This window comes from Athene cunicularia, assembly GCF_003259725.1.
Source record: "Athene cunicularia isolate RWA chromosome 7 unlocalized genomic scaffold, athCun1 chr7_part1, whole genome shotgun sequence".
Taxonomy (NCBI): domain Eukaryota; kingdom Metazoa; phylum Chordata; class Aves; order Strigiformes; family Strigidae; genus Athene; species Athene cunicularia.
In genome coordinates this window covers 28,009,713-28,027,009 of record NW_020799107.1, presented here as the reverse complement: position 1 = coordinate 28,027,009, position 17,297 = coordinate 28,009,713, and positions in this window count along the sequence as shown.

The window sequence follows — 17,297 nt, the reverse complement described above, 5'->3', positions numbered from 1 at the left end:
TATCCCTTCAAATAAAGACAGTCATGAAGAGAGTCCCAAGAGATCTTTCAAAAATAGATGCTGCCATTTTTATTAGCTAAGTACAGAAGCAAAAGGGGGAAAAAAATAGTTTAGAAAAATCACTCAGCTCGTCAAATACTATTGAGAAATTTACTGAGAGTCCTAAGCTTAAGTTACAGAGCAGAGTTTAAGATATTTTGAAATCTTACATGGCAGAACAAATTCTCTTTCCCACACTAATGGCTGTCTCTGTCTGTCTGTCAGCTCAGAGTTCAATCACGTATTCACAATAAAGTATGGGTCAAGTCCTAGAATGTCTGTGTCTTATAGTCTTATTCTTGGCTGACAAGTGCTACATCTAAATCAGTGTATGGCATTAAGTTATAGCCTGAAAGCAGGCTAGAGTGGTAAGACCAGTTCAGATGATGAATGTTTCTTGTTCCCCCCAGCCCTCAACATCAGTCAGGCCACTGCTGCTCAAAGACACAACTTCAGCATCACTTACCTAATTGTAATTCTACAAAGTGAAAGCATAGCTCAATGGTAATACTGTATGGGACTTGTTTGGGCAAGTTCCTATCATCTGGCTTGAGTCAAAAGATTAGACACCAGTAATAGAAATTTATTCAGAGCAAAGATATCCTGGGATAATAAGACCATCTTGCTTCATGTAATTATAATTCGTGCATCCAGAGACAGCTGTCCATCAGATATATTGTATTAACTGACTTTGATTTCTATAATGAGTTTTATTAGTCTATTTATGAGGATGAACAGTGGCATATAAAGAAGTTATGAATCAGTTATTATGTGAGCAGAACCAACATTTGGGATCTTCTAAGTCTTGCAGAGAAGTCAAAGTCTGAATGGACACAGACACTGAAATACTTCCCAAAACACGACCCACACAGACCTATCTCACAACACACAGCATCAGCGCTACCCATTGCTTTGTTTCACAGCCATGAAATCATTGGATTTATGCAAACAAGAAATCTAAACTGGGTCTGAAAAAAACAAAACAGTAAACAAGAATGTCAAGGTTTAAATTATCTTTGGTATTAAATTGATGTGGTATGAAAGGATCCTTCTTCAAATACAAGAACTGATACTGTTTTTCTTCGTTTCCCACATGCAAGTGCACTCAGGCTATGCTAGATAAGAGAGATTGAGTTTAGGGAGTTTCAGGAGAGGATGGTCGATTGTTCTGGCAAAAATGGTGGAAGTGATGGAAATGTGAGACCAAAGTAAAGTGAAAGCCACTGAAATAGCAATTTATGAAAACGAAGAGAAAATAACAACAGGCAGTGATGCAGTTAAATGGTACAGAGCAAAGTAAAAAGGAGCAAGCACTAAGTCTCAGCAGCTCTGGAGATACATATCACTGGAGACAACTTTCTATAAGCCTAATACATAAATGTAAAAGTCATTACAAAGTCTATTAAATAGTTAACTACAGTTAATGGTTTTGAAACCTAAGTGAGGCACCCCATTTTGAAAATGTTTTTCCTTTAACAGGACAGCCTCAGGGCTATACTCTCTTACATCTGTAGCACTACCCGCTCCTCCTCAAAGGTTTCAAAGAATTGCATTCTGCAAAAATAAACTGTGCACCCCTCTGTCCCCCAGGTCTTCAAGCCATGCCCAGACTATCCCTGTCACGCTGACAGGTTGGGAGACTTCAGACAACTGAAGGCAGATGCTGCAACATCTAGGGCAAAATTAACTCCCATGCCAACATTTCCTGGTAAAGAGTGTCCTATTGCCCAATCATACCTCATTAAAACAGTTTGACCAAATACTTTAGGTTTCCTCAGCTACCAGACAAAAGACCAGATCTCTTGTGTAGCTGAAGTCCAGACCACACACCACCATCCTTCAGCTTTTCAACCTGCACCTCCAGCAGCCGATGCAGTACTTTCTGCATGAAATGCTAATAGGTAGGCCAGCACATCACACTTCACAAACCCAGGACAGTTAAAACAGTGATCCTCATACAAAATGTCAGTTTTTAAGGGGACAAATACATGAGTAATTAAGGCAAGGTCTGATTGCTGGCAGGATTTGTAGGCAAAGGGAAAGGATGTAGCATGTTTGCTATGCACAAATAACAAAAATAACTGGATACTGCAAAAGCCCAAAACTTCTTCAGTGCCCCCTAGATAGTCCTGCCTAAGCAAGAAAAGAGACCAGATAAAAGTCCTCATTTGAGCTACAAATCTGGCCAACCTCTCCTGGGTGTACCTTCACTGGCAAGTCCATCATCCACTTCTAATACCTGTGCCTACATTAATGCTTTGCTGACATTAGCTGATCACGTTCGCTGTGGTGATCGATAGCTGAGGGTAGGGTGTCCAGTCTGATGATCAGATCTCAGAACAGACTTCTGCTTTGCTGGCCAGAAATGCCATATTGACAGAAGAAGAACTCAGCGCAGCAGAACAGTTTGGTGTCACTACTCAAGTTCACCTACTGCCTAGCTGCCAGGTTAACCTGTCAGTGTCAGTAAGAAACCAAGCAGAGTCAAAAATGATCCAATTATTTTGGTACAATCTCTCAAAATTCTTCCTTAAAGCTGAGAGTTTCCAAGGAAGCAAGAAAAGGTGATTAAAAAGACTTTAACAACTGCTTCTTTGAAAGAAGAAGCTAAATTGCTGGCAAGGGGTGGGTCCTGCATGATACCTGCACAGTGTCAGTGGGGCACAGCCTCAGTGTCCCAAGTATTGCCTGACCTCCAGCAACACCTACGATCTGAAACTGTAGTAAAAATTGTATTTGATCATCAAGAACTATTCCACTTCCAGAAAGTAAAAACCAGCGTAGTGCTGAATGATCTTATCAGGACAGTAATTGGAAAAATCCCCACAGTAAGAAATGCTCAACTGTCACCATGTGCAAAGAGCCTTGATTAGCCAGGTTGTTTACTGCTCACAACCGTTGAGCTATTCACGACTTTGCTGACACTATGGTGAAGGGCACGGCAGCCGTTCCTGGCCTCGTTCCTAAGCACAACGTATTGTTTCCAGAGCCCTTTATGCTACCATCACTCCAATTAGGAGCTGGAGTGCCTTCACAAATGTTCTGTCCTCCCACTTTGTCAGACAGAGATGATCTGAATACCACAGAAACCTTTGAGAAGGGAAAAATCACAGAAGAGAGCATTTAGGGATCATAATGGCAATGAATGGCAAGAACAGATGATTACAGAACTTCATAAATTTTAATCAAAATATCAAAACAGTGTACTGTCAGTGCAAAGATATCCTTCTCCTAATGGGAAGACAAACTAAAGCAGTAGCTTTATAACATCCTTTGATGCCCTAGGATAGCAGGACCCCCAGAGCTGACTGTTGTATCCCACAATAGTTCATTAGTATTGAGATTCTTAATTCCCTTTATTGGATGTGAGTTTTTTCTTCTAAGATCTGACCCCTGAAGAGCCAGAAACTTCAGAGTGCTTTTTGCTACACACTTCCTCACATCAGGCATTTAACTCCACACTTTTAGAAAGAACATGTGCCTTTGCCTCAGTGAAGGGAAAGGAATAACCATGTTATCTCTTAGCAAAATATTATTAGCATCACTCAGGCAAAGACCTCGACCACCAAGTCATCCTTCACATTGTTATTTTCTTATATCTGTGGGAAAAATATGTCTATATTACAGCTGAAAATTAAAGACAGGAGGATGGAGGTTACATCTTTTGCTTCTGGCCATGCATTTTAGTCAAAAAGAAATTTTATGACTCATCCTCTTCTAGCTGGGACTCTTGAACAGATAGGCATTTCCCACAAGTAGATCTGAAGGGAGCATCCATTGAGTTAGAAAAATAACTCCACTGTCTTATGTAGTAGATTAAAAAAATAAAATAAAAAAAAAGGTGAATTAATGCTCTGACTACAGAGACCTGTCAAGTACCCTATCTAGAAGCAAGTATCAGTAAGAGCCCACCAGTCCAACCACTCCTTGCACATTCTTTACTTTTGCCTCATATTTCTCACTCCACTGTCCCATAGAAACTCACTGACTTCAAAAAAGTTTAAAAGGGTATTAATTTGCCTTTTTTTTTTTTCCTCATGCTCTCAGTCCCCAGACAATGGGGGAATGAGGGACCACACTCATATATCCCTTAAAACCAGGACAAAGTAATGCACTTGGAAAAGAAGATGGGAAAGGGAAGAGTTAACCAGGTTTATAATTGTTTCCAGAGAGCAATTATTCAGTCCCTAAAAATGCTGGTAGTAGAACAAAATGGAAAATTAACATAGTCCCAGCAGACAAATGATTAATATTTAGGAAAGGACTATTGCAGGTTTTGATCCAAAAGAAAGGGAGGAAACAAGCATTTTAACAAGACTGGTACTCAGAATGCACACACTCATTAGATTTGGGGTTTACCGTCTCATTAAAAAATGAAGGACATTTTCCTATTCTATACCCACTTGTTCTGAAGACAAGGTTTTATGTCTGCATCACCTCATGGAGTGTTTGTGAAGAAGTGCACACCCAAGCATCATGAGCCCTGGCAGCCTTGTGATACCAAAGCAGAAACACAACCTGGAACAGGCCAGGAAAATAACCGAGAACAAAACATGCATCTGATTAATGCTGCCAGAGAATTTTTATAGGAATGTTGATCTTTTAAATTTTCCTTTCCCTCTGCAGCTTTCCTCAGAGCAATATCTGCAAATAATGCCCGCTCTCCAGCTGACTGGGGTGCAGGTCCCTGCACGCAGCTAATATTGGCACGGTGACATTTTGGCTGTTTTCGGTGGACACGAGCAGGTGCAAAGCGTGACCCGCGGGAGCGGCACTGCCCGGCCCCGCGAGGAGGTGCCGGGGAGGGAGGCTGGCAGCACTGCCACCTGCCTTCGGCCGGGACCGATAGCTCCTGCCTGCGCCTTGTACATCAGCTTTCATGTTTAATAAAGTTGTGGCCTCTTGGCTTTCACCACAACACAGTTTCCAGTTTTATTTCCCAAGGGTTCATAGCAACAGTAACACACAGTAGTTATAATGTGTCATAAAATAAATATTAGCAAAAGCACACTTGAATCTCCGCCGGTTTGGAATTTGCTTGGCATCACACATTCGCTAATGCATGTTTCCAAAAGCAAAAGTTGTCTGCTGATGGAGGAGGTTTGTTTGTTGGCCTTACTTTTGTTTTTTCCTCAGTCGGCTGGACTTACACCATTGTTGCAGCTAATAAAGGTAAGGACGGGTACAACACTACCTCACACATCGCCCTAATCACATTGCTCTTGAAATTAAGTCTGTCAGCACTTCGGCCGTAAAACTGTATTGCAAGAGCTTAATAACTCCACTGTGAACAAAACAAAATTGCTTCTAGTCTTAAATCTGGTGTGCAAGACTTCTGCCTATGGGGCCACATTTTATTTGTTGCAGGGAATATATAGAGCATGCCCAAAATGGTTAAATAGATCGAATACATGAACAGAAACACAATGTATGTGTGTGTGTACCCACACACTGGCTTATACATGCACACACGTGTAAGTAACCCCATGTGATATATCTTACATGCCTACCTACACTGCTTGCATAGGGAAGAAATAAATTCATGAGGAGCCTCTGACTCCCTCCCATTAATTTCCTCAGGTTTTAGTCTAATCTTAGCCTCTACTTCTTTTTTTGAGTGTTTTTTCTTTTTCCCAAGAATAATAAATTTACACTAATCCACCACAAATTACGTTGGCCTGAAGCTGAGGCAGCAGAGGTAAAACTCCATCCTAGAGCAGTTGCAGTTGTTTTATGTATCAAAATGTCCCGTCTTTGAAGCTGAGTCTTAATAATGTCTTGCAGGAAAGCCCCAGGGCAGAGCCTTTCTCTGCCACAGACTTCTTGTACAACTTTGGGCAAATCATTTAGCTCTCTGTTCCTCAGCTCCATATTAAATTGCTCTACCTCATCAAACAAGTGTAATGATAAATACACTACAAAATGCTCAGAAATGTCTGTGAGGAAGATTACCTGCTAGATGGAGACACACAGAGCTAGAAAGGGGACCTTTGTTACTACTCTAAATTTGTGACCTTTTTGAGTCCAGAAGTGCTGTACTAAACTAATTTTAATGTTTATTTTCTTAAAAAGACACTGATCAAATAGATTTTTCTATAAAAACACTTTTTTTTTTCTATTAAATAACATAGATGGCATGTGGTATGCCCTATGAAATACAGCTTTGCCATCACAGTTTGAAGTGGGCATGCTGGAGCTAATGGGCCTTATGTGATGAATCTGAACAGTAGTGGTGGAGCTGTTTTGCTCTGTCTTGTCAAGATTACCCTTCCTTAAGACCTGCACTCCTGACTCAGGTGCCAAGTCACATGAAATTTGTCCACCCTCACAAAGAGGAGCAGAAAATAACTGTGCATGGGGCTCATGGCACCCCAGCACCTCATCCCTTCATCCTCATCCTCACCTCACCAGGGAGGCTCTGGTCTCAGAGCAGGAGGAAGGGGAGATGTCATGCAGCAGCTCTGGGGCACAGACCTGGAAGTTCATCCTGTCACTTAGGTGGCTGTACACCAGGAGATGACCCCCTCAGTGACCACTGCCGTGAGAGTGAAGCTTTAGCTGCAGGAGAGCCTGGAGAAATGGATGCTGCCAGAGGCAGAGGATTTCTCTGCAGAAGGGGAAGGTGAAGTTGGGTAATGCTGCAGCTGGCAACATGGACAAAGGGAAGGAAAATTGCCAGTGTTGAATTAAAAAGAAAATAAACACAGCATCAACACATGCTGTAGTTATGTTCACAGGAGTGACCAACACAAAGGGATGAGCTGTCCTAGCAGTAAGCAAAAACTGGCTCAGATTTTTGCCATCAAACCCTCTACCTCTCACCTTCTTTCTGCCTCACCTCCTTTATTGTGGGGAAGTGGAAAGTCACTTTCTTGTGGAAAGTGACCCAAATTCTGAGTCTAGGGAAAGCTCACAGCATACCTTCCTATCACCCAGTACAAACCCTACTTCCCTCGATCATCAGCTCCCTTTGGGACGCCATGCAACAAGCAAGAACATTGGGACCAACCAAAAAGGGTTCCCCCAACTGCCCTGGCTCCATTCTGGCCAGGGATGGCCTCAGCAAAGCAGCAGGCTCAGACGGCACCCATGGACTGACACGCCTGTATTTGCTGTGCTGGTTATGTACGAGCCACTGGCTGGGAAAGCCTGGGGTGCCAGGGCAGGGTCCCCCGGGTGCTGGCTCTCATGAGTCCTCCACCCATCAATCTTAGAGCCGTATGCCGTCATGGATAAATAGCAGCTGTTGCAGTAAGCTCATCGGATAACAGGCACATATATTAAAGTACCTTTAGCACACTTGCTAAAACATATATTTAGCTAGGGAAAATAATCTTGCCCTGCCTATAAAAGTCAAAGTTTGCCTTTATAAATAACTCCAGGAACCCTGCACGCATCTCAGGAAATGGCGACGACATGCATGCTCAGCCTCCTTCCCCAAAAAGATCTCTGAATAAAATATAAACACGCTGAAATATAAAGAACAGTTTGGTGGAGATAATGAAATCTAGTGAAGCCAGTAATTTACTCTGTAAATCATATAGTTACTTCTTCCTTGCAGTTGCCTGCCCTGATTTACATCATGAACCTTATTTCTGAGCTCCTCCCCATGTTATTGCAAGCACAGGAGCACTGACTACAGCCTCTGCGTGTCTTTGTGGTAAAAAACATTTATTTATACCTGCAAAATGTCCCACTCTAAATATGTCACGTTAACTTGATACACTTGCTTTTTTCCAGTCTTCTCTCAGGGTTTCCAGAGAAGAGAAGGAAAGACAGACATCCAAAAATGTCTGGTTTGCACCCATTCTTGTTGTCACGGTAGCTTGGAATGGGAGCGGTCCGAGGGCTGTGTTGGTGCTGCCTACAGGAGCTGCACATGCCACCCCAAGTCTCCCCACTGACTCCTCACTACCCGGCATTACGTGGCCCTTTCCCATTTTATTCATGGCATCAAACCTCTTCCCATTAGCATGCAAAGACTTCAAACTCTTGAGCTTGCCTATATTGCACAGAATATCTTAAGAAGGGGCTGGAAATAATTGGGTGCTATTGCCTCAAATACCGCCACCGTGTACACTTGAGCGTATGGAAATCTGAAGTAGCGGCGAGCACTCAGGGGCAGGCGGCGAGCCCTGCGTGCCACGGAGCTGCTGCACAGGGCTTAGCCCCAGCCTCATTTCTTATTCACGTCTCTCCTTTAAGTCTAACCACTCCAAGGTGAGGCTATATCTCTAGGAATTCAAGTGGATTTGTCTCCCGGTGTATGCATGTACATTAGACAGACATACTATGTGTGCGTATCGCTCTGCCTGGGTCTACACAGAAATAGAGACTGCAGGGAAAAAATTATATCTAGATGAGTCTTTATGATGTGTGTTCCTTCAGTATTAAGATCTCTTCAGGCTTTGTATATCCAGTAATATTGCTCTCATTTTAAATTCTCCTAGTAATAATTTTAAGAGAAAATTCTTTGTGACAACCGCTGTTGATTTAAAACTAATGTTTAGCCAGTAATGGGTAATTGTATTAGACTAAAAAAAGCTGCTGTAAAGTCGACCCCAGTCTGATTTTTAATTTACTGCATCATCAGCTACTTTTATGATACTATTTAATCTGCTGAAATAAAACTATTGCTCTATGAATATCTCTAACATTCAAGAAAGATTGTTTTTAGCTGTTCTGCTTTTGGGACCGAGAAGTTGTTAATTATTATATGAATAATTCCCGTGAATACATTTATTTATGTTTGGTTTAATTGTCACAATACTCAGAGAAGTAATGTGTTATATTTCACTATGAACTCATTTTTAACCCTTAAACAAGGAAAGGGAAAATGTCCATCACTATTTTGCATCTATATCAAGTTCATAAATGCATCTGCTTTTCCATGGAAAAAAAAAAAAAAAACAAAACAAAACACACGCATCAAAACAATTTCCCTCTTTTTTTTTTTCCCGTAAGGACCTGCATCTCACTCAGCTGGGATGGTCGTGCTCACAGCCACACGCAGCACAGAAACTGCAATGCTGTGAGAACAACCAGGAGCCCGGTCTGCGTTTCCAGGACCCTTTCCAGCTACGTAGCAACATGGGGGCCTGATTCTGCTCTCTCCTCCCTGGAGCTGTGTTCCTGATGAATGTGGCCAGGACACAGTGGCAGGTTTGCCTCCTTGACTATTAAGAAATCAGCCCCAGAAAGCCTGTTTCAACCCCCTGGCATCGATGGAAAGACCCCCACTGAGTCAAGTGGGCTTTGGATTGGTCTTCATAGCCTCTGTGTGGGTATATTCATGCAGAGACCAGGCTTGAGAACTGCCTTTATATAAATCATAAAACCCAATGTTACAAATAGGTATTTTTAAGTTTTTCTTGCTTATTAACTTCCGACAGAAATAACCTGCATCAAGGTCATGCAAAATAGCATTCTGCCCTCTGTCTATACCTAGCGTGAGTGACCTTCTCAAAACAATACACTACCAGATTAAAATGGCATCACAAACATTGTGCTGCTCATTTTGGTTGAAAAAGAAACCTTCATTAGAAAAAAAAAATCTATCCCAACAAATAATCTGGTCCCACCCAGTTAAAAAAAAAGGGGGGGGGGGGATATTTTTTTTTTTAATTAAAAGGCCACTCCTTTTAATAAACAGCAGGCTCTCCTAAAGATTACCTGAGAGATAAATGGATCTGTTGAAAGAACAGAGTATGACCAAAATATATATCTGTGACATGTGAGTCGCTGATTTTTAATGTTCCCAATACATTTATATTGTAGCTTTAGGTTTATTTACTCTGATAAATACTTGATTACCTGCTTGCAACAACTGGGGGGGGAAGGATGTTGTCAAATCTATTTTAATGTGATAAAGTAATGGTTACAAGATAAAGTAAGGTAAAACAATTCTTAATGCTTTGCAACCACCTATTATTTTATCTAAACAACTTCTGTTTTTGTTATCTCCTTATGGTCGAATGCCTATTCCCCAGAAAGAGAGAAGAAGTCTCTTTTTACCTCAGTAATTAGCTTGTTTGAAAGCTCCCACAAATTCTTCCTATCATAAATTTTGCATTGCTCCATGCACAATAATGCACATAAAATTAAATAAACAATTTAATTAATTTAATTAAAATTAAATATTAAACATATTGTGTATAAGAAGCCCATGTCTTTGATTTAATTGGGCAGGAGTACCCAAAGCAGTTTGGGTAACAGTGAAAAATAATTAAAAACAACAAGTACGGTAGCCTCTGGGTACGGAGAGTAGTTGGGAGCTTTCTCCTGAGAAAGGTTTATTTAATTAAAACTAAACTAATCTTTGGAAAACACTTGATAAGCATTTCATAATACAAATCATAATCCAAAAATGAAGCTTATACTTCATCTACATGATACTGGAAAATAATATTAAATAATTCAATTCTGCCATGAGCTACTTTCCCAGCACACACAGAATAATTCAGCAGACAGCATGTTTACCACCTTTAAATTTTCTGTAACATTTAGTTCATCTAGATAAATATTAGTAAATTATATGAAGGCATAATGGGTCCGTAAGTGATAAGGCTGAGAATTAACGCTTTGTTTAGACTGTTTATTGCTTCTTGTAGATATAATACCAGACAAGGAAAGCACAGCTAACTTATTTACAAGGCAAGCTGTGCCTGTGTTGGCAGGTGAGCCATTTGGCTGTGTTCACATTTTCTAACCTATTCTTCGACACCTTTCATTCATAATAGAGAATATTATTTCTGGGATCTCATACCACTGGAGGAGGAATAGATTATTTATAGGGAGGTGTCTCTATCAATACTTCATGTTGCCAAATGCTAGTATTTCTATACCGTCTGGTGATAATTTCAGCTCCCTGAAAAACTTGGATCCTACCCAAGGTGGCAAACTATCTTCCTGGACATCAAACAGTCTGCCTTGCACAACCGCTCGCAAGCTGGATTGCAAATGCTGACAGGCTTTATAGGTCATTTCAAAAACAAATGCTTCATTTTAACACCTTAGACTGCAGCAGCTCCTACAACAAGCTGCTGATGCCAACTGGCTTTTTCAAAAGTGAATGTATCCAAAGAGATCCTAATTGACACTTTCAGGCAAGTGCCCAGCATAACTGAATATTACTCAGGTTTCTGGAGAGCGATTTTAAAGTGACCATATAATTTAAGTGACCTTTGAATATAATTTAAAACGCTACTGTAGGGCCTGGTTCCTCTCCCACTGAATGGGCTCCATCAATGGGGAAACTCCCATTGATGTTAATGAGGGCAGGAATGGGCACTTCCCACTGGCTCCCATTGAATTATCCAGGTTGCTTTTTTTGTGGGAGCTTTTTTTTGATACATTCCTGGGAAGATCCTGTTAACAGACTTGGAGTTACTTTGGTTCATATCATACCCGCAGCTTTTTAGCAGAGGACCCAGTGATTTAGCAGAGATTTCTGTCGAGCAGGGTTACAATAGGACCCTTTACAGGGTGTGGGAATTTCCCGCATGTTGATTAACCTCGTACTGTAAAAGACCGTAGGCCAAATCCTTCAGTCCTCACGCAGACAAAAGTCCACATTGGCTTATCCAAAATCTCCCTGCAAACGCTCATTAAAGTCAATGGCATTTTGCCTCGGTAAGGGCTGGGGATTTGGCCCGGTGGTTGTCTTTGCGATTGGGCATCACCAGGAGAAGGGTGATTACCAACGACACCGAGTCCACAGCAGGGACTGGCTTGGCCCAGATCTCGAATACTAACTTCCCTCCAGCCCTCAAAACCCATTGCAAAATCACACTGTCGGTGCCAGCCCCATGTTGCAGCATGTGGTGCTGAGTGATGCCCAGCATCACCCTTTGGGCCACCACCCTGATACCCATGCGGTGTCACCCCGGGGAGCCCTGACACCTGACTTACCCCACGGGGCAAGCAGAATGCAGGCAGGGTGTTAGCCACCAACCAGTGAGGCTCCTGTCCTCCCCACTGTAGCTACTATCAAAAAGAAGTCTGCCTCACATCCCCTCTGGGGCAAGATAGCCAGTAATTTAGAACCACCTTAGAGGAGGGTACGTCCATCCAGAAAATAATAGAAATATAACAAAAAAAGTGGGCTGGTTTCTATTTGTTTGTTTTAGCCGTATCATAGCTCAGACCTTCCTTGCTATTGTGGTTCAATATTTACTGATCGAAAATATAGACTAGCTGCAAGTCACAGCATTTGCCAGAAAGAACGATTATCATCAGAAAGAAATGGGCATTAAAAGAATAGCTCTTCCATTTCCAGAATATAAAACAGACATTCAGAAGAACAAACAGAGCAGAGAAGAAATGATGGTCATTTGCAAGTAAAATATTACTAAACAATATAACATTGGATTAACTGTTTCATGTATTTATTGTGAAAGAAGATATAGAACTTTACATGAGAAACTATCAGTACAAGCAAGAAACAATGCAGCCTTTTAAACAGCTTGCTTTTAAGTTTAATGCTTCTTCATGTATAGTACATGAGCTTGCTCCCGCTGAAGCCTATGCAACAACTCCTATTAAGTTCAAAGGGGTCAGGATCAGGCCCCGAGGTTTTGAACTTTTTTCCTGTAATGCCCTTTCAATAATATCGCAACCTCCCCCGGTCTCAGTAACGTTAATGTGCTTGGGACTTATTTACAGCTGAGCACATGCAATATGGCAAAGAGGCACCAGTAAGATGCAATCTTGGGGGTTGATCCTGAAAACTGCAGTGACTTTTTCTTCCTACATACATTTAAAAAGAAAAGGAGGGGACTGAGGGGCAGGATAAAGAAAAAAAAGTAGGCACATATTGAGTCCAGTCCTGCATTCGTGTGAAGCAAAGCATTGAGCACAGTAGCGAGGTCTGACTGGACCGGACAAAACCTGACTCCATTTATTGTCTTTTGTTGTGGTGTGCCAGGAATGCAGGAGCTGTAGTTATTCTGAATTAGGTCTGGCTCTGGGGATGGCTTTGTACTCCCAGGACCTGTGGATTGCTGAAAACTGGTGCAGCTCTGATCTCTGGCTATAGAGACTTTTCTTCCTTCTAAGGCTATTTAAAATGGTTATGTAATAATTTCGGTAATTCTGTGGCAAATAACTATTTATGTGAATTATTAATTAGTTTGCTACTCTTACATAAGCTTAAATTGGATTAACTGTATATTCTCTTGCCCAAAATAGAGCTCCAAAGAAGGATTTCTGACAAATTTAATATGCAGGTCTATTCCAGTACTTGTCTTGATTCACTCAGAAAATATTCTAAAACATTTGCCATTCAATGCATGCTTTAACAGTGACAAAAATTAGTAACAAGTTAATTCTGGTATTTAACCAAATATTAAAAGAGTTATTGAAAATCCTACACAGCTATACATAATTATTTATGGGGGTTTTTTTAATTAACGGACCAGAAAACCCATTTAACACACAAACATTTTCCTGGGTCTTACTCTAAATGAAAGAAACTTTGCAGAAACAGAAACATTAAAAGAATTGCAGAGGTACAGTTGGTCACTGCTTTCCTGGCAAACACAGTAACTGCCTGTTGGGATAATTAAAGCACCAGTAGAGTTCTGTAAGATAGAAATGGAGAAGTTTAGGACGGGATTACTGCAACCTTTACTTTGTGTGAAGCAAAGGGTTGGGCCGGATGACTCAAGAAGTTTTCTCCAAGTCCATCTTCTTTCATTCTATACATGGGGAAGAGTCATATTTATTTTTAGTGCTTGAACTCTCCCTGCAAGTACACACTGTCCAAATTAAATAAAACTCCAAGACTCTTTCAAATTGCTTGGAAACAGATCCTGAAGCCCTGACTTTCAGCTTCACGCACACAAAATTCCTAGTGATTTCAAGGACAATTTTGCCAGACATACAACAATGGTAAGTTCAGTTCTCAGAATTGTTACTGCTGTAAGACTGGATTTAGGAAGAACTCAAAATAAAGAAGTACTTAAAAAAGCCACAAACAGGATTTGGCCCCTAATATGTAGTAATAACAATAATGATGTCATTCATGTTCAGTCATGTACATGTTTTCATAAATCATTTTTAATAATTTATTGGATATAAAGAAGAGCTTGAAGTGTGACAAGCTTCTGTAATTTTAAATACAGCTTTCAAATAACTTTGCAAGCTCAGGGTAGTGAAACCCACTGACTGAGTAATGCGTATCTAAGTACAAAAATCCATGGCAGAGGTATAAGCCTTCTTGAAAGGCAGAAGCTTGGGCTGGATGCTGCGTTCTCCTCTTCACTCAGCATCACCACTGCAGGGACTTATCTGGAGCTGGTGTAAACCCGTGTACAAGGGAAGGGAGCCCATGCTGTCTGCATTCACCTTGTCACACAGCAGTGAAACCAGCAGAGATAAGCCACTTCGAACCAAGTCTCTCTCCATTTAGGGCACTGCCTTCAAAACCAGTTCTGTGATGGATTTCAGGCGTTATGAGTTGATCACCCTGGAATTTCAGGCTGTGGTAAAGACTTAGTGGATTAAAGGGGATCTGCAGGATCCTGAAGCTTTCTGTAGCACCCTGGGTTTCACTCTTTTAAGGAAAAATCTTTCACCTTTGCTACTAAACTCCCTGGGAAGTTAGAGCTTGTCCCTGCTCTGCAACCAACCTCAGCCAGCTTACAGGGGATCAGCATTCTGGCTGGGCTCAGTGCTCAGCAATGACCTCAGGTGGGAGGATTAGGTGTTCAGCACTGCTCATTGCAACTGTACCTTCACCTGGATGCTCAGAAAGGTACAATACATGAGGCACAGACAAACATTTGCTCTACTTTCTGCTAGCACTGTTACACGCTTGGGTTTTTTTGCCAAGATTTATCCTATCTAAAGCAATATTCAGGCCACTAATCTATTGTTGTAGCTCAGGCTAAGCTGATGCTCAGTTTTAAATTAAATCTCAGGTGAAAGTTGGCAAATCCGCCTGTGTGTACAGTTTGTCTCTGCTCGCAGTCTTGCGTGCATGCACCTTGGGGGGGGGGGGGATGTATTCCTGACAGGCTAGATGTGAATACAATCATATGGAGCTGTGTTTTTACAGTTCAGTCTTCTGAGTCCCATCCTGCTGCCATTGAAATCAATGGCAAAGCTCCCAACTTCGCTAGTAATATCAGATTAGCTTTGTTCCACGGACTAAAACAATCTAACAGATACCAGGTGTCCTCAACAGAGCTTGTGTGGTCTACAAGTAAGTGGAACATATTTTTTAAAGTCAAATATGAAACAGCTACATCACACAACCTGTAATAACCCTAAAGTGATATTATTATCTATGGAGGACATGATCAGTATCTAAAATGTGACTCAACATATATTTATATGATGCATCCTATAACAGACATGTTCTGGGGTAAACTCAGCTGCATGTTAAACCACTACAGAAATGGATCCATATTTATCCTCATTTCCACAAGAAAGCGTGGCTCTCGTGTGTTTTTACTTAAGGGAGAGAGCCTCAAACAACCTTAAATTAATCCAGAAATCCACTTTAAATATACGACCCTGCATGTAAAAAGACCTATAGAAGTTAAAGGCTGCGTGTGAAACCTCTAAGCTGCTGCTGTAACATTTAGCTCCCATGCTTCAAGCTGTGAACCTCCACTGTGAAAATTCCCTACCTGCTTTTCCAGTCATGGAGCCTCACCAGCTCCTCCAGTAGCACAGACTGGAGGAGATGACACAGTGCTATAAACATCCAGACCTGGGCTGCACCAAGCCATCCATCGCTGCGCAATGGGTGTAGCTCAAAAATGTGCAAGAAATTTCCTTGTGCTGTCTCCTGGTATGTAGGTGGCCCAGGAGCCTTGCCTGACTCAGGGCAAAGTCTTCCGCGCCCTGTTCTGCACCAACACGAACAGAAATTGTTCTGCCCACTCCAGGGCCTGATCCTGATTCACAACACCTGGAGATGGGGGCCTCAGTGCAGGTCCTGCTTGTTTTGCCCAAGGGGAGGGCAGAGCTTCCAGCCCAGGACCCATCACACAGGTACAGCCAGGTCAGTAACCTAGGAACACACAAATGGGGAGAGCCCAAGAAAAAATCAGCCCTTCCCAGAGAGCAACAACCAAAAAAAAAAAAAAAAAAAAAAAAAAAAAAGATTATTTTTCTAACCCTATTAAAGATCCTCTAATGTGTAAGGTGTACCCCAGTTCCTAACCAGAAGTTTATGTCCTGGGGCCAGTTTCTGGGGCTGTTTGCATGTAGGTGTCTCAAGCCTTCTGCTCTTGCCTTGCAATTCCATGTCTTGGCAGCAGCTTCCATGGATGTCACTGACTACAAAGTTGTCCAAGGGCTCTTGTGGGCAACCCTACCATCTGATGGATGGGGAGATGGAATCAGAAGGCTTCGAAAATTTTTCTCCCCTATTTCTGCTAGGGAAGTGGGAGCAAGTCTCATATCAAGCCTCTCCCTTCCGTCCAAAGCACTGGCTGTTGTCTCCTAAGGGTTCATGGGCAGTATCTGCTTGTCCCCAGCCTGGCCTAACGGGAAGCACCTTCTCAGCTGGGGTCCAGGTGCTGCTGCAGCAGCCCCCAAGATGAGAGCACTACAGCATCCAAAGTGATGCTCCCAGGAAACATTTTAGGCAGCTGAAGCTGCCAATGGAAAGGGCCAAGCTGACAGCCCTCTGCAGCAAAACTGCTGCTGGAGTCAGCACCCAGCCCCTAAAGCTAAAGGGTACACATTTAAATTTTTTTTAAAAAGCTGCACCAGGGCATCAGCAAAACACCAAGCCCCATTGAAAAAGGCATCATCCAATTAGTATTTCATCTGGTATCTGAAAATCTCGTGCTATCTCTAGTCCTGTCTTTTACCAGCCACCCTATTTCATTATGGATTCGTCTCCTTGAGAGACTTAAATACTTGTACTTTTCCAATAAAGATCTTGCAAAGTACATTCAAGGGTAGCTTATTTTAACATTCATCACATTTAACAAGACTTTTACCAGAGCAGAGAGAACGCGTAACTAATTGTTGGAAGATCTGGTCAAGTTTATTGTAATGGGTAACTGTCGGGCAATTATGATTTATTTATTCAGAGGGAGATAAGGCACGCATTGTTCTCTAGAAGAAAAAAACAGGGTTGATCTTAAAGTTACTCTTATTTCCCATGCCTTCTTCAATCTTTTCATAATTGGGGGGACCCACCAGAGCACATCCTCATTGGCTCCCTTCACTGCAAATTTTTTGATTTAAGCTTAAACTCTCCCCAGCCTAGCTCCTGGGCCTGGCGAGGCCATGCA